Source organism: Piliocolobus tephrosceles, chromosome 2, assembly GCF_002776525.5.
Source record: "Piliocolobus tephrosceles isolate RC106 chromosome 2, ASM277652v3, whole genome shotgun sequence".
Taxonomy (NCBI): domain Eukaryota; kingdom Metazoa; phylum Chordata; class Mammalia; order Primates; family Cercopithecidae; genus Piliocolobus; species Piliocolobus tephrosceles.
Genome location: NC_045435.1, coordinates 11,168,512 through 11,191,525, shown reverse-complemented (window position 1 = coordinate 11,191,525; position 23,014 = coordinate 11,168,512).

The following is a 23,014-nucleotide window of genomic DNA, read 5'->3' as shown; positions in this document are numbered from 1 at the left end:
AGTAGGAGATCCTTTCCCCATTGCTTGTTTTTGTCAGGTTTGTCAAAGATCAGATGGTTGCAGATGTGCGGTGTTATTTCTGAAGTCTCTGTTCTGTCCCATTGTTCTTTATGTATGTTTTGGTACCAACATTAAGTGTCTGTTTTAACATTTAATGGATCAATAAATAAAAATAAAACAAAAATATGAACAGACTAAGTACATCTCTTAAGACCTCCTGATTTTCACGTGCTTTGCATATTACTTGGCTATTTGCCTCTGTAATGACCAAGCGCAGGAAATATAGGTAACATTTGGATGAAAATTGAGAATGGAAGCTATAGAGATGGATACCACCTGCCATCTTTCCAGAAACTACACTTAGTAGATTAATGTTAATTATTGTTTATCATTTATGTTGATTTTGTGGCATGCATGATTAATTCTATCCATAATATTTGAGTAGAATATACATTAACAGTTTTAAAAATGGCAACAGAATAATACAAACATGAATTAAATGTGTATATTACCTTCAAAAGCCTGGATCCCAGTAGGATAGATATAAGTAATTTTACAAGATAAAGATCCCAAACATGAAATAAAAATGAATTTTTATAAAATATGCTAAGAGGTGAGTGTGTATGTGTGTGTATATATAGATAAACATGCATATATATACATCATTGCATATATGTATAAATACATTGTAATGTGTATATGTACATTACATATATATATAAAATCAACTTGAGCAACAAGAATTGTCTTCTGGAAAAAGATGAACCTTCATTTTAGACTGTATATATAAAGATGAGAAGGACATCAATGTGTGTAGGGCATGACCTAGGTAGAATATAAAAGCCTTCCATTCAAAGGAAACAGCTGCTCAATAAAGGAGAAAGTTTAAAAATGATAAAGAAACAACAATTGCACAGAATATCAAATGACACATGCTGACTTTGAGAAAAACTGCAGAGGAATGTCAGTTGATAAGCTTACAAATGCCTAAGAATTATATCTGGAAATGAGTGATTATTTACCAAATAACACATATTTACATGCATCAGCTCAATCTATCCCTCACTCCAGCTGAAGGAGATTGCAGGCTTTTTTTATTTCCATTTTGTGGAACAGTAAACTGAGGTGTAAAGGGTCTAACTTACAAATTGTTGGTATGAATCCATGTAACTACAAAGTCTGCCGGGTAATTTTAAGAAGTTAAATACATAAGGAAACAAGTTTAATTGTATTCCTCATCTAAGAATACATATGATAAAATATCACTATATAATTAAAAATTGGGTCAGGCATAGTAACTCACACCTGTAATATGAGCATTTTGGAAGACCAAAGCAGAAGGATCACTTGAGTCCGGGGATTTGAGACTACCCTGGGCAACACAACAAGACCTCATCTCTACAAAAATCTAAAAAAGCATCCAGGCATTGTGACACATGTCTGTAGTCCCAGTCACTTGGGAGGCTGAGATGGGAGGATTGCTTGAGTCCAGGGGGGCGAGGCTGCAGTGAGCTATGATCGTGCCACTGTATTCAGCCTGGGCAATGGAGTTAGACCTTGTCTCAAAAAATAATAATAATAATAATAACAATAAATTATAGGCTAAGTCATTAAATTCACATTAAAAGTTTTCACACTATTATTATTTTGTAGTAACAGTACATAAATCACAAACATTAAAATTCCCAGTACACTGTAAATAGTAGTTATTTTTGTTAAATATAATGCTGCTATTTTTCTGGTGAACAAAATGAAAACATATAGCACTATAAACATTTGCTAACCAACTAATTAAACACTTTATTTATGTAACCCAAGAGTATCTGAATGGTTTGGAGAATCATAAGCATTCTATTTCATAAATTACTGTTAGGCAGTTTATTCTATAGAAACAATTTCAAATAAGAAATATCCCCAGTACTTGAGATTTTGTTGAAACTACCTAATGTTATGTAATATGAATAATCTGTTTATGGTATACTGATTTATAATAAAAGTTTCCTGAGATAGCAGCATTTATAACTATTGAAACTTAACAGTGTTTTTCCGGCTTGCTGTGGAATGCTATATTAATTAAAATTCTACTTAATTTTATCCCAGTGAGATCAGTAAATTTTAAGATGAGGAAGAGTCACACCATTCTCAAAGATACATTTAGCTAATTTCTAACTTTTATATTTGTATCTTAGAAGGTATTGTAATTTTATAAGTTATCTCTGAGACGTGACAACATATTTTCATGGGTTGTCAAGTTTTTCTCCACATTTTTTATAGTTTGGGAAAATATTATAATTTCAGAATTCTGTAGGTAGTATATAAGAACATAATCTAAAGCATTTTCTAATTATAGAAATAACACAGGCAGTAGAATTAAGATTTTGAATAATGTAAGAAATAATTTGCAAAAATAAAACACATTTTAACAAGATTGCTAGTAGTTCTATTATTAGTAAAAATTTGAATGTATATTATCACATTTTATAGTTTGCAAAATTATAAACATGAGAAAAATTGAATTGCTTTACTTTTGTACTTTTGTTTCTATTTTGAAGATTATGTTACTGGGAAGACTTGACATCTCTCAACAGCAGAATCACTCAGTATTGGTTTCAACAGTCTTTGATTTTGTTTTAATAGTTGTTTTGTAGGCATTTCTTAACCTCAAAAGTATTTGCTATAAATTTTTTATAATATTAATTATAGTTATATATATTATGTGGTTCTCTCCACATTTATATCTTTCTAGTTTATATTATAGTTCTTGGTTTGTATTAAAATATTAATTTTCCTGTACTAGATTAAAAAATATAAATAATTTCCTTCAAACATTCATTTTCTGAAAAACATTGTGATGCACTACTATATTTTAAGAATTGTAATGGTTATTGAAATTTATGTGAGGAATGCCTTTAACCATTGACATTTACTACTAAACAGCCTTTACTCTATACTCACTATAATCAAAAACATACCCTATGTTGAGAAATTATAACATTATTGTTATACACATTCTGTTAAGAAATTACATTATTTTTATAATTTTATATATGTAGTACAATGAGCTAATCGTATAGAAGAAATGTCTGATGGCTTTGTTTACAAACATATATATTTAAATTGCAAGTCAGAAAAGCGATCTGAGGTGGTCCCATTATAAAGAGAAAATAAACGCGGATATGAGTCTGGTGGGTATTGGAAGGTTAGTGGGTTAAGCAAGACTGACAAGCTGGAGAATGGGAGCGAGATCAATGTTTTCTAGCTATTTCACCCTCAACAAAGAATGAGAACGCCTAGGAGGGAGCAGACCATGGCATGGACAAATATAATTTGCAACTGGAAAATGTTACATGAAAAACTAAAATGCATTCATTTTAGTCAAGAAATCTTGATTTGTATCTAAATATGCTTCTTGGATTTCAAGATGGTCACACATCAACCGAGATTAAAAAAAAAAAAAAAAAAAGCAGAAATACTGGGAGCTTCTGTGTAATAAGAGGTGAGAATGGCCTGATGCTTGGCGGGAGATAAGATTTTCAAGATACTTGGAGAACAGAGAGGGATGGCTTGGTGAGGAACAGAAATCTAGGTCCACTCTTAGAAGCATCCCAGAGGTTCAGTGGCTGTGAAGCCACCTGACAACTGACAATTAAGGACTAAATTTGAGAGACACAATAAATGTCTCAATGAACAAGCATGTTGTGTAGGAGTTCAATGCTAACAGCTGACTTGTCCACCTCAGCTGAACCAGTCACTTACAAATACACCGGAGACCTACCATTATTTTTTTCCAGAAGATCCTCATCTTCGGAAATCCCTAAGGGTTAGTGTGCACGTAAATTGATCACATTTGGGATGTCTACACCAAAACTATCTGAAGCATATTTGACTATATTTAGAAATATGAAAAGTGTGATCTTTTACCTTACCTTAGTGGAGGAAATGAAACATACCCCAAAATAAAAATGTTCAATGATTAAATCTATTTTTTAAAAAACTTCTAAACAGTTATTTAACACTAGGTAAATTGGAAGACGTACTTCACCTTACTCTTTACAGTTTTATGTACATATCAACTTTTTTTTTTTTTTTTTTTTGAGAGAGTCTAACGTGTCACCTAGGCTGGCGTGCAGTGGCCTGATCTTTGTATCAGGGCTCATTGTAACCCCTGCCTCACAGGTTCAACTGATTCTCCTGCCTCAACCTCCTGAGTAGCTGGGATCACAGTTGCCCACCACCATGCGCAGTGACTCACGTCTGTAATTCCAGCACTTTGGGAAACTGAGGCAGGCAGCTCACTTGAGGTCAGGAGTTGAGATCAGCCTGACCAACATGGTGAAACCCATCTCTACTAAAAATACATATCAACTTTAATGATACCTTCTTATGTCCCTTCCACTGATATCTTCTTATCACAGTACTTCTGCTCATTTACTACTACCAGAAACGTGATGCTGATGCTCCTCCCACTCTTCCCCACTTTGTCCCAATGCCCTATCATCAGATCTTTCCAGACGTTCTTTATAGTCTTTGGCCATGAACTTTATAAGCTTTCTTACTTGGTAAAATATGTGCAGGCCAGGCGGGGTGGCTCGCGCCTGCAATACCAGCACTTTGGGAGGCTCAGGGAGGCAGATTGCTTGAGCCCAGAAGCTCGAGACCATTCTGGGCAATGTGACAAAAACCATCTCTACAAAAAAAATAGCCACGTGTGGTGGCCTGCACCTGTAGTCTCAGCTACTTGGGAGGCTGAGGTGGGAGGATTATTTGAACTCAGGAGGTCGAAGCTGCCCTGAACAGGGATTGCACTAGGGCATTCCACCCTGGGCGACAGTGAGACACTGTCTCAGAAGTAAATAGATAAATAAATACAAATTAAACTAAATAATAAATGTTCAAATTCCAATAAGCTAGTTATACTACTAAGATTTTATTAGCAAATAACAGTTTAAATTGTTAATTTCCAGAAGATATTTATATTTAGGAGACAATTTTAGAATATAACATCTTAAATTTACAAGCTTTATTATGATGGAAATGATAGACTTATTGCTTCTCTTAGAGCTTCCTTTCAACATCCAGGTGATTTTTAAAATTCAATGTGTATAATATCTATTTGTAATATAACAAGTTTTGTTTAAAAAATTCAAAGGAATAAACTATGCAAAATAACATTTTGAACAACATCAAGATGGTGCCAATTTAGCCAAAGTCATCTCTAGATTGTATTTATAGAACATAATTTTATAGGTGAAACTTTCACAACAAATATCAGATTCCATCTAAGAAAAAGAAAGAAAACGTTGTTTTGAATCTCTTCTCATTTATCTCCTGTTTTAATTTTTCTTAATTTCTACTTCATTTTATCATATTCATATTATTCCTTTTATTTATTTTTTTTTTTTTCTCAGTGCTGTATCCTGGTAAGAATATTCAGTATTTTGAGTTTTTTTAAATATCTTGCAGATTTTATTTTATGTTCAGTTTTGAGAGATTTTATGAAAGGCAATATTTATAGACTATATATATCATATAATCTATTGCTAAGTGTTATGAAAATAAATGTATAAAGATCATATTGAAATTGAATCTTTAACTGAGTTAGGAAAAGAGCATAATACACCTTTTCAATATAATAAGCCTATTATGAAATCCACAGAGTTACATAATACTGCCAAGTAACATTTAGTCATTTAGAGAGAAGCGTTGCTTGCCTTTCACTAAAGTTGAAACATTGGTATATACCTGAAATGAAAAATAAGGTTGAAATAGGAGGCATTCAAACTGGCATCCGCCATAAATTGTTTTACTGATTACACTGCCATATGAAACAGATGCATCTGCCATTTTCATTAACTACTACTGTTTATACGGAGTTTAGTTTTCATATTTCCAATTTCAAATGATGACATTCTAAATAATACTATGTTTATGTAAATATTTGTGTTTTGTATTTGTATTTGTATACAATGCAAAATATTGTATAACTGTAGAAAAATAATATGGCCACTCTGAAAACATAATTCCATTATACAAATACAAATACCTCCTGTTTTTCTGTTTAAAGATACATTTTTTTCCCTTGATATGACTATCTACTGAGTGGCTTATTATCACCCTCTTCTAACTGCAATGTCCCTGCTGATAATTGTAACTGATGGGGCTGTTCCAAGGCATTATTATTTCTCAGATGTCTCTACCTTTCACCTGTCACTGGTTGTTAGTACTAGGCACCTAATTGGCCTAATCTATAGGCCGGATGATTGGTCTATGACTTGGAACAACAAGCTATGGCCTCTAAGCCAAATATGGCCCACCATTATAAATAAGGTAAATTTTTTTTATTTTGGTTTCAGGGATATATATGCAAGGTTTGTTTTATAGGTAAATTACATGCCACCAGGGTTTGGTGCACAGATTATTTTAGCATCCAGGTATAACAAGCATAGTACCCAGTGGACAGTTTTTTACCTTCACACTCTGCTCACCCTCCATTCTCAAGTAAGCTTCTGTGTCCATTGTTCCCTTCTTTGTGTCCATGTGTCTTCAATGTTTAGCTCCCATTTATAAGAGAGAACATTTATTTGTTTTCTGATCTGGCATTAGTTTGTTTAGGGTAGTGATCTCCAGCTCCATCCATGTTGTTGCAAAGGACATGATCTTATTATTTTACGGCTGCATAGTATTCCGTGGTGTATATGTACCACATTTTCTTTATTCAGTCTACCATTGGTGGGCATCTAGGTTGATTCCATGTCATTGCTATTGTGAATAGTGCTGTGATGAACTGTAACTGTTCTTTATAGTAGAACAAGTTATATTATTTTGGGTACGTAACCAACAATTGGATTACTGGGTCAAATGGTAGTTCTGTTTTAAGTTCTTTGAGAAATTGCCAAACTGCTTTCCACAGTGGCTAAACTAATATACATTCCCACTAGTAGTGAATAAGAATTCCCTTTTCTCTGCAGCCTTGCCAGCACCTGTTACTTTTTTGGCTCGTTAGTAATAGCCATTCTGACTGGTGTGTGGTGGTATCTCATTTGGTTTTGATTTGCATTTCTCTAATGATTAATAATGTTAAACATTTTTTCATATGCTTGTTGACTGTGCTTAGGTATTCCGTAAAGTAATTTTGGAACAAAGCCATAGCCATTTACTTCCGTATTATCTATGACTTCTTTCAGGTTAATATGGTAGGCTGAGTAGAGACTTTATGGAACAAAAAACCTAAAATATTTACTCCGTGGACTTTTACAGAAAAAAAATCATTTATTATATTGTTGTCTTAGTAAAATTTTGGTCAAGTTTTATCACTACCAATGGACTATCTTTATCTCTAGTAATAGTTCCCATTGTAAAATCTACTTTGTCCGATATTGATATAGCAACTCTTCTTTTCACTTGGTACTTGTGGAAATGGTGTATTTATTTTACTCTTTAACTTACCTATCTTCTAAAATATAAAATGGACTTCTTTTGATGATCACATAGTTGAATCTTGCCTTTTTGTCCAACCTGATAAGTTTTGACTTTAATTGATATATTTATTTATATTTTATTTTTATTTATATATTTAATATTTATATTTATTTATTTATTTTTATTTAATCTAATGCAATTAAAATTTTTATTTGGTTTCAGTATCATATCTTCCTATTTGATTTTCATTGTTCCATGTATTTTTTAAAAAATTTTCTTTTTGTGTATATACATTAATATTTCTGTCTTTAAATGATGCTCATTTTATCTCCACTAGTGGCTAATTAGCTCTTCACCTTTCTTCATTTAGAGTGAGAGCTAGATCTAGAATTTGAAATTGACGTCTTCAACAAAAAAATTTACTTTCAAATAATATTTCACTGCTTTACCTATAATGGAAAAGCCTTAAAACATTATACTTTCAGAGGTGAAGTCAGCAACATAGGGAAATAGGAAGCCCCTGACTCTCCCTCCATCCACTAAAGCACCAAATAAATATGCATTCATGGATCAGTCTCCTCTGAGAGAGAGTCAGAGTCTAACTGAAAGATTTTAACCAATGGACAACTGGGAAAATATCCACATATGACAGGGAAGAAGAGTTAAGGCACACTCCACTCAGGCACAGAGCTTGCCCTAGGCACTGCACCATAAAATAGGGAAAATAATTCCCAACATCCAGCTTCTCCCTGTTGAGAGGAGAAATCATAGTTCATATACAGTGTCCTAAATCTAAGATCCCCCACTGTTTGTCGCTTAATTCATCAGCAGAGGGAATTAGACACACCTGAGTGTCTATAGATCACAGGAGAAAAGCAATCATTTTCTATAGGTGCCTAACTTCTTTCAGGAGCTTCAAAACCTACTAGCAGTGCAGAAATGGGGTTTAAAAATGCAACACCCAGTTTATCCCCAAAAGGAGTTTATGCACCAACTTTTATAGCTACCCATCAAAGAACTCCATCCTAAGCCTCTTACCTCTGGACAGAAGGGCCTAGACATATGTAAGTATCCCAAGATGACAAAACAGTTGGTTTTAAATGGGTATGTGAACACTTCCAATGACTACAACTCCTTGCGGTAATGCAGAAAAGGGATGGAAATGTGCAGCTCTGATTTCCTCTTGGGAAGGGGATTACGGCACACACTTCCAGTGGCTACTTGTTATCTTGGCTTCTAAGAAACTTGCTTCAGGGAGCTAACAGGGTAAACAAACAATAGTCCTTCAGCACCCACAGCCAGAGCTTGGCACTGCACAAGCATTCTCCCTGGCTTGCCTAAGTGATAAAACCAGACCTACCCATTCTTCCTAGGAGTGTAACCCATGCATCCAATACTGCAATGTCTATGGTTCCCACCCAAGGTATTATCTCCTTAATGACTTAGCTGTGGGGTCAATATAAGTTTGCATTTCTAAGTGGCCCTAGACCACAAAAGAACAAAGATTTGGATATACAATGAGCCCTCTTCCAGCAGCTATCCCCACATGATCAGAGCATCCTGAAAGTGAGTATCAGGCATTTTTCAAAGATCCTCTCCCCAGCTTAGTGCAGAAAGAATGAGAAATAAGCATCTTCAGTCAGCCTCACTAATCTTCCTTCTCAAATTGGACTTTTTTCTAATGTCTCTGAGTTCACTAATTTTTTTTTTCCATCTTGATGAAAAGAGCTATCTTCATCAAGATAGAAGGAGCTAGAATACACCTGTAACATCCCAAGATTTCTAGATTTATCTGGAGAGTCTGGCTTGTACCTTACTTGCTTCAGTATCCATACAAACATGGTACATCCTAAGCTCTAGGAGATCACCTTAAGCAAAGACAGTAGTCTGAACAAATGAAGAGTTGAGAGACTCCATAAAGTCTCTAGCTGGACAGATTAATGAAATCCTTCTACTTCATGAGGCCGGTCTGACAAGACTGGGAGAGGTAGTGGTCTTAACTAATGCATACCAACAAAGTCAAGAAAAATGAAGAAATAGGGAAATATATTCCAAATAAAAGAAAAAAACATCTTTCTCTAGTAACTGAACTGAGTAAAATAAAGATGTGATTTACCCAACAGGGAACTCAAGATGATGTTTATAAAGTTGTTGGCCAAGGTCAAAAGAACACTGCAAAAACAAACTGAGAATGTTAACAAAGAGATACAAAGTATTTCAAAGTATCAGACAGAAATCACAGATTTGAAGAACACTATAACTGAACTAAAAATTGAATAGAGTGGTTTGAGAGCAGACTAGATCAAGCAGGAATAAAAAAAAATTAGGGAACTTGAAGACGTTAGAAAAAAATTTGAGGAGGAAAAAATTTTAAAAAAGGAAGTGAAGATAGCTGAAGATACTTATAGACGACATCAAATGGAAAACTTTATGCATTATTCACATGCCAAAAGGAGAGAAAAACATTGAACGCATCTTCTAAGAAATAATAGCAGACAATTATCCAAGACTAGGGAAGAAAATAGCAAGTCAGAATCAAAAAGCCCAAAGGACACCAAATAAAATAAATCCAAAGAGACCCACACCAAGACACACTTTACTAAATCTGTCAAAATTTAAAGACAGAAATATTAAAAGCAACAATGAAAAAACAAATTGTCACATATTTTAAAAACCCATGAGACTATCAGTAAATTTCTCAGCAAAACTCCTGCAGGCCAGAAAAGGGTCGAATGATACATTCAAAATCCTGAAAGAGAAAAACTGGCAACAAAAAAATAGTACATAAGTCCCCTGCTTCCCCATGCCAATCAGTGGTTTCTCTCTCTGTGGTCTGAGTTACCTGTCATCAACCACGGTCTAAAATTATTACATTAAAAATTCCAGGCCCAACTGCAGTGGTTTATGCCTGTAATCTGAGCAATCTTGCGGCTATACTCATTTTGGAAAAATCTCCTTTAGGTCAAAAACTTTAAAAAGAGACAATGAAGGTTATTATGTAGTAAAAGGGTTCATTTCATCATGAAAATACAACCATTTAAAATATGCATGTACTCAACATCTCAGCACATAAATATTGCAAGTAACATTAGGAGATTCAAAAGGAGATATAGACTGTGAGAAAATCATAATAGGAAATTTTATTATCCCATTTTTAACATTGCTCGGATCATCTAGACAGAAAATCAGGACAGAAAACTTGGACTTGATCTACACTTTAGACCAAATAGACTTCGCAGTCATGTATAGAACATTCCACCCAATAGCAATAGGATACGTATTCTTCTCTAGTACACACAAAACCTTCTCTGGGATAGATCATGTTAGGCCAAAAACAAGACTTAACAAATTTAAGAAGACTAAAATCACATCAAGTACCTTTTTAAACCACAATTGTATGAAATTAGAAATTAATAACAGAAGAAGCCGTGGAAAATTAACACATATTTGGAAATTAAGCAATTTCTTTCTGAACAACTATTGGATCAAAGAAGAGATTTAATAATATTTTAGAGAAACAAAAATGAAAACACAACATACAAAAACTTGTAAGATTCAGCAAAATTATTTCTTAAAGGAAAGTTTAGAGCAATGAACACCTACATCAAAAAGTAGAAAGATTGCAAACGATCTAACATTATATCTCAAGAAACTAGAGAAAAGAACTAATTAAGCTCAAAGTTAACAGACAGAAGGAAATAAAAATCAGAGCAGAAATAAATGAAATAGAGGCTAGGAAAAAAATAGAAAAGATAAATGGAAATGAGTTGGATTTTGAAAAGCTAAACAAAATTGACAAACCTTTGGCGAGGCTACTTAAGAAAAATGAAGACTCAAATAAATAAAATCAAAAAAGAAAGAGAAGATATTGCCACTACAGAAATACAAAGGATCATAAGAAACTACCACAACCAATTACATAACAGGAAATTGGGCAACCTAAAAATAATGGATACATTTCTATCAACATATAGCCTCCCTAGACTGAACCTCAGAGAAACTGGAAATCTGAACAGACAAATAACAAGTAAAGAGATTAAATCAGTAACAAAAAATCTTTCATCAAAGAAAACCCCAGGACCAGAAGCTTCATGGCTGAATTCTATCCAACGTTTTAAAAAAACTCATGCCACCCCTTCTCAAACTCTTCCAAACAAATTGAAGAAGATGGAATATTTTTAAATGCATTTGATGAGGTCAGCATCACCTCCATACTGAAACCAGACAAAGACACTGGAAGAATAGGAAAATAAAAGCCAATATTACTAATGAACACGGATGAAAAATGCTCAAGAAAATACTAGCAAATTGCATTCAACAGTACATTAATAGGTTCATTCACCATGCACAAGTCAGATTTATCTTGGAATGCAAGGTTAGTGCAACATATGCAAATCGATTAACTTGCTTTGCCATTAAAGCATTTTTCAATTAAATATATTTTTATGATTAAAATCTTCAACAAATTAAGTATAAAAGGAGTGTTCCTCAAAACAGTATAGGCCACCTATGATAAATCCACAGTTAACACCGCACTCTACATTGAAAACATGAAGGCTCTTTCCCTAAGATCGGGAACAAGACAAGGATACCCACTCTCACCACTTCTGTTTAACAGTTAACTGTTAGTAGTTAGTAACAGGTAGTAGTTACAGTTGTTGAATGGTTTTTGAGTACCGTCATGTGCCACGTGATGACATTTTGACCAATGATGGACTGCATATAGAACAGTAGTCTCATAAGATTATAATGGAGCTGAAAAATTCCTGTTACTTAGTGATATCATAGGCCTTGTAATGTAGCACGACATATTATTTCCTTGCTTGTGGTGATGCTAGTGTAAACAAACTTACTAAATTGCCAGTCATATAAAAGTCCAGCACATATAATTATGTATAGCATATAATACTTGATAATAAATGGCACTGTTACTGCCTTATGTATTTACTATACTTTTTTTTGTTATTTTAGAATGTACTCTTTCTACTTTTAAAAAATAAGTTAATTATAAAACAGCCTCATGCAGGTCCTCTAGGAGGTATTCCAGAAGGAGGTTTTTTTTTTTTTTTTTTTTATCATAAGACATTATAGTTCCATGTGTGTTATTGTCCCTGAAGACCTTCTAGTGGGACAAGATGTGGAGGTGGAGAAAAGTTATATTAACGATTCTAAACCTGGGTAGACCTAGGCTAATGTGTGTGCTCGTGTCTTAGATTTTAACAAAAATATATATTAATAAAAAGTAAAAAAAAAAATTATAAAAATAGAAAAAACACTTAGAGAATTAGGAGATAAGCAAAGAAATGTTTTGATATAGATGTACAGTATGTTTCTGTTTTAAGTGGTGTTATTACAAGAGTCGAAAGGTTTTTTTAAAAATTAGGTTTTGTAAAGTTAAAGAGTTACGGTAAGCTAACGCTAATTTACTATTAAAGAAAGAAAAACATTCTTTATAAATTTAGTGTGGCCTAAGTGTTCAATGTTTATAAAGCCTGCAGTAGTGTACAGGAATGTCCTAGGCCTTTATATTCACTTACCACTCACTGATTCACCCAGTGCAACTTCCAGTCCTGTGAGCTCCATTTATGGCAGGTGTCTTATAAAGGTGAATCATGTTTTATACTGTGTGTTAACTGCACTTCTGAAATGTTTAGATATGTTTAGATACATAGGTACTGATATGGTTTGGCTCTGTGTCCCCACCAAATCTCATCCAAATTGTAGTTGCCATAATCCCCAGGTGTCCAGGGTGGGACCTGATGGGAGGTGATTGGATAAATGGGTGTGTTTCCCCCTTGCTCTTCTCATAATAGTGAGTTCCTACAAGATCTAACGCTTTTGTAAGTGACTCTTCCCCCTCTGCTTCTTTGATCACTCTTGCCTGCTGCATGTAAGATGGGCCTCTTCCTTTTTCACATGATTGTAATTTTCCTGAGGCTTCCCCAACCATGTGGAACTGTGAGTGAATTACACTTCTCTTCTTTGTAAATTACCCAGACTCGGGCATGTCTTTAGAGCAGCATGCAAATGGACTAATACAGGTACTTACCTTTTTGTTACAATTACCTACCGTATTCAGTACACTAACACACTGGACAGGTTTGTAACCTAGGAGCAATAGGCTCTGCCATATAGCTTAACTGTGTGGTAGACTGTACCATCTATATTTGTGTAAGTACACCACATCACATTTGCACAATGACAAAATCACCTAAGGACCCATTTTTCAGAACTTGCCCCCTGTCATTAAGCCATGCATGACAGTAGTTAAGGGCTTTAAAAGATAGGGTACCTGATACTTGCGAAACAAGTGAGATCTTAATGTGTGGGTTTTGTGTCTTGATCTGGAGAACAGATTCACCACCTGGACTGTCGTTTGCAGGTTGAAGTTAAGGAAAATATCATTAATCTTGGGTCTTGACAAAAGTCTTGAAAGGACTTTTGACTGATGAAAGAAACAAAACAGGTGTGTGTTTTCAGCTCTGCCAAGATTTCAAACTGCAGAGTTAGCTAAATGCTATGTATGCTAAACTCATTATTTTCAATTTACTACTTCAAATTCTATTAATTGCACTGAAGGACAAAAGTAGGCACTTCTTTTTTATAATTTTATGGTTTGGACATAGCCTCTTGAGAGCCACTTTGTCATCACAAGGTGGCTCTGGGTTTGATACATTCAGGAGTTTTGAACATGACTTTAGATTTCAGAGATAGAAATGGTAAAATGATAGATTTTATAATAAAGAAACACATGGGGTAGATGTTCTTATAATAAAGGTAATATTCTGTTGTTTGGTTTAAGTTATGAAATAATTCAGTGAAATTATTGTAAACAATGCTAAGAAGGGAAAAACCAAGAAAGCAAGCAAGAAAGCTAGTTTGTGCCTGGAAGAGCCTAATTCTGAGAATCAAGATTGTCAAGGTAATTAAATCAAGTGAGAACTGAAATGATTTGTTTAGTCTTACTATCAGAAAAGAAAAAAAAAATAGAATAACGAAAATAGAACACAATAAAAAGAAGCATTTTAATCATAAACCTGACAGTGATTATAATGAAAAAGATGTCTAAATCAGGATACATATTAATAAAAGAAAAAAGGGAGTGCTACCAAATGCTTAATCTTAAAACCAGCATTCAAAAAGAGAAAAATATTTTCAATATGCCAGAAATGGTGACTGGATTCAGTAGAATCAAAGATAGGATGAGAATCCAGATTTTGAGAGCAGATTAGAATGACTCCTCCACAGGACACAATGAATTAGGACATGATACATTTTAGGTAGAGTCCAGAATAAAGCAATGAGGGAAAACCCCATACACCTCCAGGATGTCTTTACCAAATTTGCAAAGACTTGTAAGGGGAAAACTTTGAAAAATCAATGTAAAATACATAATTGCTAGGTGTAGTTATAAATTAGGTAGATACTTGAGGTGAAGTAGCATACTAGATTAACATATGTAAGGCTGTAAGAACAGAAAAAAATAAAGATGAGTAAATTAATTTCCTATTGATGTATCACATACTACTACAATCTTAATGGCCAAAAATAACACCCATATATTACACCACAGTTTCAGTCAATCTGGATCAAAGTTCATGGTAGTTGAGTCATTTGTTTAGGTCTCCTGAGGCTACAATCAATGTGTCATGCAGACTGGAGTTCTCATGAGTCTTTTTCTAATATTAGCCAGGCATTGGCACAATGCAATGCCTGTGGTTATACTAAGACTATCTGATGTTAGATTCTGTCATTTTCCACAAGCGGTTCGCTACGTGCTACTTGCATCTTTCTTAAACTCAGTCAACTGACTGGGGAGCTTAATTACAACTGCAAAATGCCTTTTGCCACTTAACATAAGCTGATTATAGATGTGATATTCCATTATACACACAAACCTCATCCATATGTAAAGAGAGGTGATTATACCGGGCATGTACACTTGGGGACAGGAATCCTGAGTCACTTTAGACTTATGCATACCAGAATGAGAAGTATTAAAAAGGGCCAGTTAGTTTAATACTAGATTGAATCCTGGTTTATTAGAATATATTCAGAAAAACAGCACATTGAACAGATGAAGGAAATTTAAAATAAGAAACTAATTTCAAGTTTGGTGGCAGGAAAATTTTTAAAAGATAAGGCAAATACATTAGGAAGCTGTTATTCATTTTAGGGTTGGATGGGCAGAGCCCAATTAATAGCTCCAGTACCAACTGCTGCTCTACAGGGTAATGAGACAGGAGTTAATGCTGTGAAGAAGGGGTCATCTGGCTGTATCTGAAGCTAAGGGCCGTGAATAAAGTACAGAAATTTGGAGCATCAAAGAGGGCTACATAGCATTATTTCAGACCTCAGTGAGAGGAAGGAAAATCCTTCGGACTCTTTTCCTGTTTCCTGCCAGATTGTCTTTGGTGATCTCCCTTGACTGTACGCAAGCAGAAGCCAGCACACAAGATTATCTGGTACCTGTAGAACGAGGAAGTCATCCTGCTTAACAAAGAGTGAAAAGAAGAAGTGAGGCAGGTTGGGATGTGTGCAGAGTCTGCAAACAAACAGGCAAATGACTGTTATACGAGCCTTAGATTAGACATGTGGCCATTGGGAAAATGCATTCTGATTGAGATTATCCTCAGTGAGGAAGGTGAAGAGGGGTAATAATTTTTTAATGATTGAGTTTAGTAGCTATTAAAATACTGACTCATGTGTGTGTGTGTGTATGTATTTTCACATATAAAGGATTCCAACTATAAAAATTGGAAAAATAAATTAGAAAAACAGTATAATTCAGCTAGAGAGATATTAAAATGATGAAAGGATTTCCATTCCCACAAATAATGCTGGCCTTATGTGCAGTGTGACTAAATTTCTGGATAGGCAAGGACAGTCATGGTTTGTACCTGCTGTCCCTATCACTCACAAAACTCAGAGAAGGAAGTAAACCAGTTTAAGGAGTAGAATAAACTATTCAAAACTCCGCTACATCTTCCTCAAAGAAGTAGGAAAATAGCAGATGGAAATGACATATTTGAGGCATATCTCACTACTGCAGAAGAAAATGCAACATAGAAAAATATATGTTACCCAAGACCTGAACAATCAAATGTTGCAGACAGTGTTCTAATGATCATACAGCATACGTATTATTCCTCTCCAGGTTTACAGGGGTCCAGGCTCCACAAACATCCGCAACAGCTTCATTTCAGCAATCTGCTCAGATTGATTGTCCAGTGAGAGGGACTGCAGGCACTAAGGCTAATTTTTCCCTATAGGCAAGGTGTTCCAGGACTAAGCAATTCTAGAGAGACAGCAGAAACCCAAGAAACATATTTTTCCAAGAGAGTCTCGACTCTTACTACTGAGCAGTAGGATTCCAGGAACATAATGAAAGGAAATACAAACATTAAGAAGTTTTCAACATGCTACACGGAAAGGGAAAGTACCTTAAACATGATCCAGTGACTAGGGCTGTCATAATTGCAAACTCTATAAGAAATCGTAAGATGTCAAGAATGGTACCCAGTATAGGAAAATAGCCTTTTGCACTGCAAGAGTAACATCATCTCGAAGGATACATTCATAAAGAGGGATGTTTGACTCCTGTGCACCAAGGCAGTCCTGCAGCAAGGTCCAGAGACAATGCCTGTAGCACAAATATCTTCTCATAGAGAAACATAGATAACCCCTCATAAAGAGGTTTATCTACCCTGCCCAGTGGTTATAAGTTTTGTTAAATTAAAAAAAAAAAAAAAAAAAAGTGTGATGTGTGACCAGCTGCACAGGTTTTATCAAAAACTTGCTATATAAAGAAAACTTACTGGAGGGCTGGTGTGAGGATCCACCATCTCATGGCCACCAGAGACAGCTTCTGTTGGTAAGTCCCTATTAATGTTTCTTTCTGAGAAACTGGATTTGGCAGCCTCTTTCTTCAGCCTCTCCGCTCCATTACCCTTTGAGGAGAGGTTGGTGTAGACCTGCTCACTGCGGAACACCGAGTGACCTTTCTTGTCCTTTGGTGTTTTCCAGCAATAACTTGTCTATCCTTTCCTTGTAGACTCACACTCCAATCTCTGCCTTCTTCACCACATATAATTCTTCTTATAAGCAAGTGATATTGGATTAGGGCTCCCCCTAATCATATATGACCTTACCTTCACTTGCTTACATCTTCAAAGACCCTACTTTCCAAATAAGGTCACCATTACAAACACTGGAGGTTAGGACTTCAATATGTATGTTGGGGAGACGAAGTTTAATTTGCAAAAAAGCGCATCAATTTTATTTTTCTCTTCAATACAATTGCAAAGTCAGAATTGTTCTGGAAGCCAAAAAGAACTATTATAATATTGCTTGAGATGCCTGGTGTTCTATAATTAAGAGTTATAAAATTTTATAGTAATACATTCTGTAAGAGCTTTTTCCTCACTAAAATGGCTGATGATATGTCAAAATTCAATTAGTGGAAATGTTAAGTTTTGAATTATTCTGTGTTAGGGACTGGAACGAAGTGACCTGTTGCACATCAGAGCTGTTTATTATAAGAAAGGCATTTTTCTACTGTCTTGTAAAACAAAGACAGTTGATTTATCCTTTAACCAAAAAGTACTTTTGCAAGGAATCTTTCTCTTTACATGGGTAGTATATACAATTTAGTTAAATTAAAATATCTGCCACATATATTGAAGTATTTCCCATTATTGAAATGAAGCAAATAAAAGCATAATATTGTTCTCATGTTTCTTCACTTAATTTTAATAGTATATATATATATACTATTAACAAAACAAGCATTAGTAAACTTCAGGAAAGCAGCCAGATTGCTTTTGCCTGTGATATTAAAGTTGATGCAGTTCACAGCTGTTTGTTTCTTGACATCTCCTAATAAAGGAGATCTGTTTTATTCAATTTTCCTTTAGTAACCATAAAATTATACAATCAGTTTGCATATTTTAAATGATAAAAGAGTACTTCCATTACGTATCAGTGAGAGAGTATCTTAAGTTTCATGCTGTCATGAGCATTTTGAAATTTTGGTTGTTCTATTAGCTTATAGCTATTATGATATAGTTCAATTAAAGCATTAGATAGACTAAAATTATAACTGGGTAAAAATACATTTTTATCTTTAGAAACCCTATAGACAAAAATCTACATCCAAAAACAATGATGACTTCAGTCTAAGAAGTGGATCTCTGTATTTTATACATGTTCTGTCAAGCAGATAACTTTTTGTTAATGCTCACAATGTCTACAAAAACCAGACATGAATGCAATACTTCAGAGATCTTTATTTTTAAAGTAGATTTTATACAAATGGTTTGAAACTAAAGGAAATAGTATAGACAACATTCTAAATGCTGAATGTGTTACAGAAATACATTTATTATTTCTTTATGCATGTTTTCTTTCTGTTGGCTTAAAACGCAACCGATTTCACAATTAAAATTATAGAAATATTACTGTAACCTAGCAATAAAAGCAGAAAATAGAATATGTTGATGTGGTATGTTGTTTATGATATTGTGCACAATAATTTCTAACTAGTGAGAAATAAAGTTTTATTTGAAACTCTCAAAGAAATCCACAACAACAAAAATACCATTAGAGCTTAGTGGTATTCACAGTATTTTGATTTTATTTAAAATTAACCTTTCTCTTTTCTGTATATAACATGTGTAGTATATTAATAATTCTAATTTATAAGAATTATCTATTATAAATTAAATTTTTAAAAATTATTTTTAAAATTTATAATTAACATATAATTGTACATAATTGTACTTGTGGAGTACAATGTGAGGGTTTAGTGCATGTATACAGAGTAGAATCATCAAATTGGGGGAGTTAACATTCTGTATTTTGGCTATTGTGAATAGTTCTGCAATACAAACTGAAGTATAACTATCTCTTCAGTATACCAATTTTCTTTCTTTCAGCTATATACCCAACGGTGGTGTTGCTAGATTATATGGTAGTTCTATTTTTAGTTTTTTGAAGAACCTCCATACTGTTCTCCATCATGACTATACTAATTTACATTTCCATCAACAATGGTAGGTAAAAGTTTCCTTTTCTGTACATCCTTGCCAGCATTTTTGTTTGTTTCTTTTGTGTTATCCTGTTTTTGTTTTTGTTGTTTTCTTGTTTTTGTTTTTGTTTTTTCCTTTTTTCTAGCTGGGGTGAAGTAATATCTCATTGTGGTTTTGATTTGCATCTCTCTGACGACTGGCGATGCTGAGCATTTGCCCATATACCACTTGGCCATTTGTATGTCTAATCTGGAGAAAAGCCTAGTCAGGTATTTTGTCCATTCTTTAATCAGAATGTTTGTTTTTTTGCTGAGTTATTTCAGTTTCTTATACATCCTGGATATTAACTCTTTGTCAGGTGGATTTTTTTTTTTTGCATATATTTTCCCATTTTTAGGTTGTCTCTTTATCTTATTGCTTGTTTCCTTTGTTGTGCAGAAATCTTTAGTTTGATGTAATTCCATTTTGTCTGTTTTTGCTTTTGATCCCTGTGCTTTTGAGCTCTTATTCAAAACATCCTTGCCTTGTCCAGTTTCATGAAGCATTTTCCCTATATTTTATTCTAGTAATTTCATAGTTTCAGATGTCATACTAAAGTTTTTAATTTGTTTAGAACTAATTTTTGTGTAAGGTGAGAAATAAGAGTCTAGTTTCGTTCTTTTACATGTACTTATCCAGGGTCCCCAGCACTACTGATGGAAGAGTCTACTCTTTCCTCGATGTGAATTTTTCATGCCTTTGAAATGAAGAAAAGAAAAACATTTGGTAACTAGGAAAAGGTAAGTAGAAAAAGTAAAAGCAGTAAGGTGTTGAAGAAACACACATGCATTACAGAAACTGAGTACCTGTATAATTAACCAAGTTTTGAACAGAAAAGACAAATGCTTGAACCACAAGGAGTGGTAAGGAATAAGCGACTTGAAGAACTAGTCTCTATTATGGAAACTAAAATTGTTCTCCAGGACCAGAAGAACTAGTTATAGCCCATTTGGAGTCCCAGCAAGAGTGTCAATATGTGAAGTTCCTAAGATTAAAAATAATTTTAATAGGAAAGGTGAAGCAAATTCACCTCTTTGTGTATACAAGGAATATTTATTCATTTTTGTACTTGTAATTCTCTGAGTTTCCATAAGTGGGTTATTACTAATATTGTGGCACAAACACTTCTTGAAATATCATCTCCCAATCCTAATTCATAAGATAGAATCATAGCTCCCACACTGTGAAAATTATTATTTTTAGCTAGATTTACTTTAGAAAACAGCACTTGAAATGGCAAAAAGCCCATGGCTAATGCTGTAGTTTTATAACTCTGTTACTAATTAATACTATAATAGCAAATTAAATAAAGCTAAAATAATTTATTAGAAAGCAACATTTCATATTCAGGAATTTATTGCATTTAATATAGCTTCATAATGATTTAGAATTTGAAATTAGCCAGAAGATTTTTCATAATGATAAATGTATTGTATTTTATTAAAATGAAGTTTGAATCCTTGTTGAGAATGACCATTATTTCTTATCCCATTGGGATCTTTGAAGCCAAAGCGTGCTACAACACTAATTCTTTATTTTGCTAAATATGGAATTTGATTTGGATTATTCCTCCTTGTGTCCTCAGTGTAGAAGTTTATATACTTCCTATATTGTTACACTGATCTTGATTGATAATCAGATGTATTATAAGAGTTACTGTTCCTTTAACTATGCTCTATTCAAACTGTTTATTTGCCACATTTAATTTTTAGATAGCTCATGCCACCTACTCTTTTACAGAGTCAAATATGTATTGAATTTTAGAGACAGTTAAGATTGGGGTATTAAATAAGTTGAAATGCATTATGCATCAGACAAACTCAGTACTAAACAAACACAATGGGCATTTTATATATACTCTTGGTGGTATTGTATAAAAAACTGTTTTGAAGTTGTACAACTACATTATGAAATATATTTTATATTACTACGGTATATAAGACATGGCATTTTTAGGTGTTTTTTTTTTTTTAATAATTGCAACTTTTAGCAGATACCGTGAATTGACTTGCTCAATACTTATTCTGAGTTGCTTTTCAATTCTCGTCCTCAATGACACATATAGAAAGACTAAAATCTGCACTTCCACAAAAAGAACAAAGGTGGAGGCATCACACTACCTGATTTCAAACTATACTACAAAGCTAAAATAATTAAAATAGCATGGTACTGGATTCAAATAAACACATTAAACAAATGGAACAGCATTGAGATCACAGAAATGAACTCACGCATCTAAGGTCAATGGAATTTCAACAATGGTGCCAAGAATATGCAATGGACAAAGGACAATCTCTTCAATAAATGGTGCTGGGAAAACTGGACATCCACATGTAAAAGAATGAAATGGGATCATCATCTCACACCACATAAGAAAATAAACTCACATGGATTAAAGACGTAAACATAAAACCTGAAACTGTAAAACTACTTAAAGAAAATATAGGAGAAAAACTACATGACATTGATCTTGGGCAATGATGTTTTTATGTTTGACCCCAATTATATCAAAATAAAAAGCTTCTCCACAATAAAGGTAACAATTAACAGAATGAAGAAACAACCCCCACCGATTAAAAAAAAGTTTGCATGTTGTACACCTGATGAGGGATCCATGTTCAAAATATATAAGGAACTCAAACAACTCTATAAAAACGAAACAAATAATCCAGTTAAGAAATAAGCAAAGGAGTGGAGAGACATTTTTCAAAAGAAGATATAAGTTGCTAGCAGATGGTACATGAAAAAATAACTAATCATTATAATGATGTAGTTTAAAACCACAGTGTGATATCACCTCACACCTGATAGATGGCTATTATCAAAAAGTCCAAAGATAAGTGTTGGCAAGGATGTGGAGGAGAGAAAACACTTTTGCTCTTTTTGTGGGAATGTAAATTAGTACAGCCATTATAGAAAACCATACAGAGATTTCTCAAAAAACTAAAAATAAAATTAACATATGATCCAGAAATGCCACTTCCGGGTATTTACCCTCCAAATTTGAAATCATTATATCAAAGAGATATGTGTACACCTATATCCACTGCAACACTATTCACAGTAGCCAAGTCATAGAATCTACCAACGTAACCATCAATAGATGAATGGATGAAGAGAAAATGTGGTATATATGCACTTTTCTTTAAAAAAGAAAAAATATGTCAACTGTGATAATATAGCATTGGAGAAAATTACACTATGTAAGGTAAGTTAAACAAAGAAAGGCAAATACTGCATATTTCCACTCAAATTTGAAATCTGAAACCAATTAATCTTATAGAAACAGAGAGTAGAATGGTGGTTACCAGAGGCTGGGGCACGGGGAAAATGGCAGATAGTAATCAAAGGGTACAAAGCCTCAGTTAGACAGGAGGAATAAGTTTGATTTTGTGAGTGTGTGTGATCTATTGCACCATATGGTGAATATAGCTAAGAATTGATTACTATACTTCTAAATATTGCTAAAAGAGTAAATTTCAAAAGTTTTTAATCACAAAAAACTCAAATATTTGAGGTGATGGATG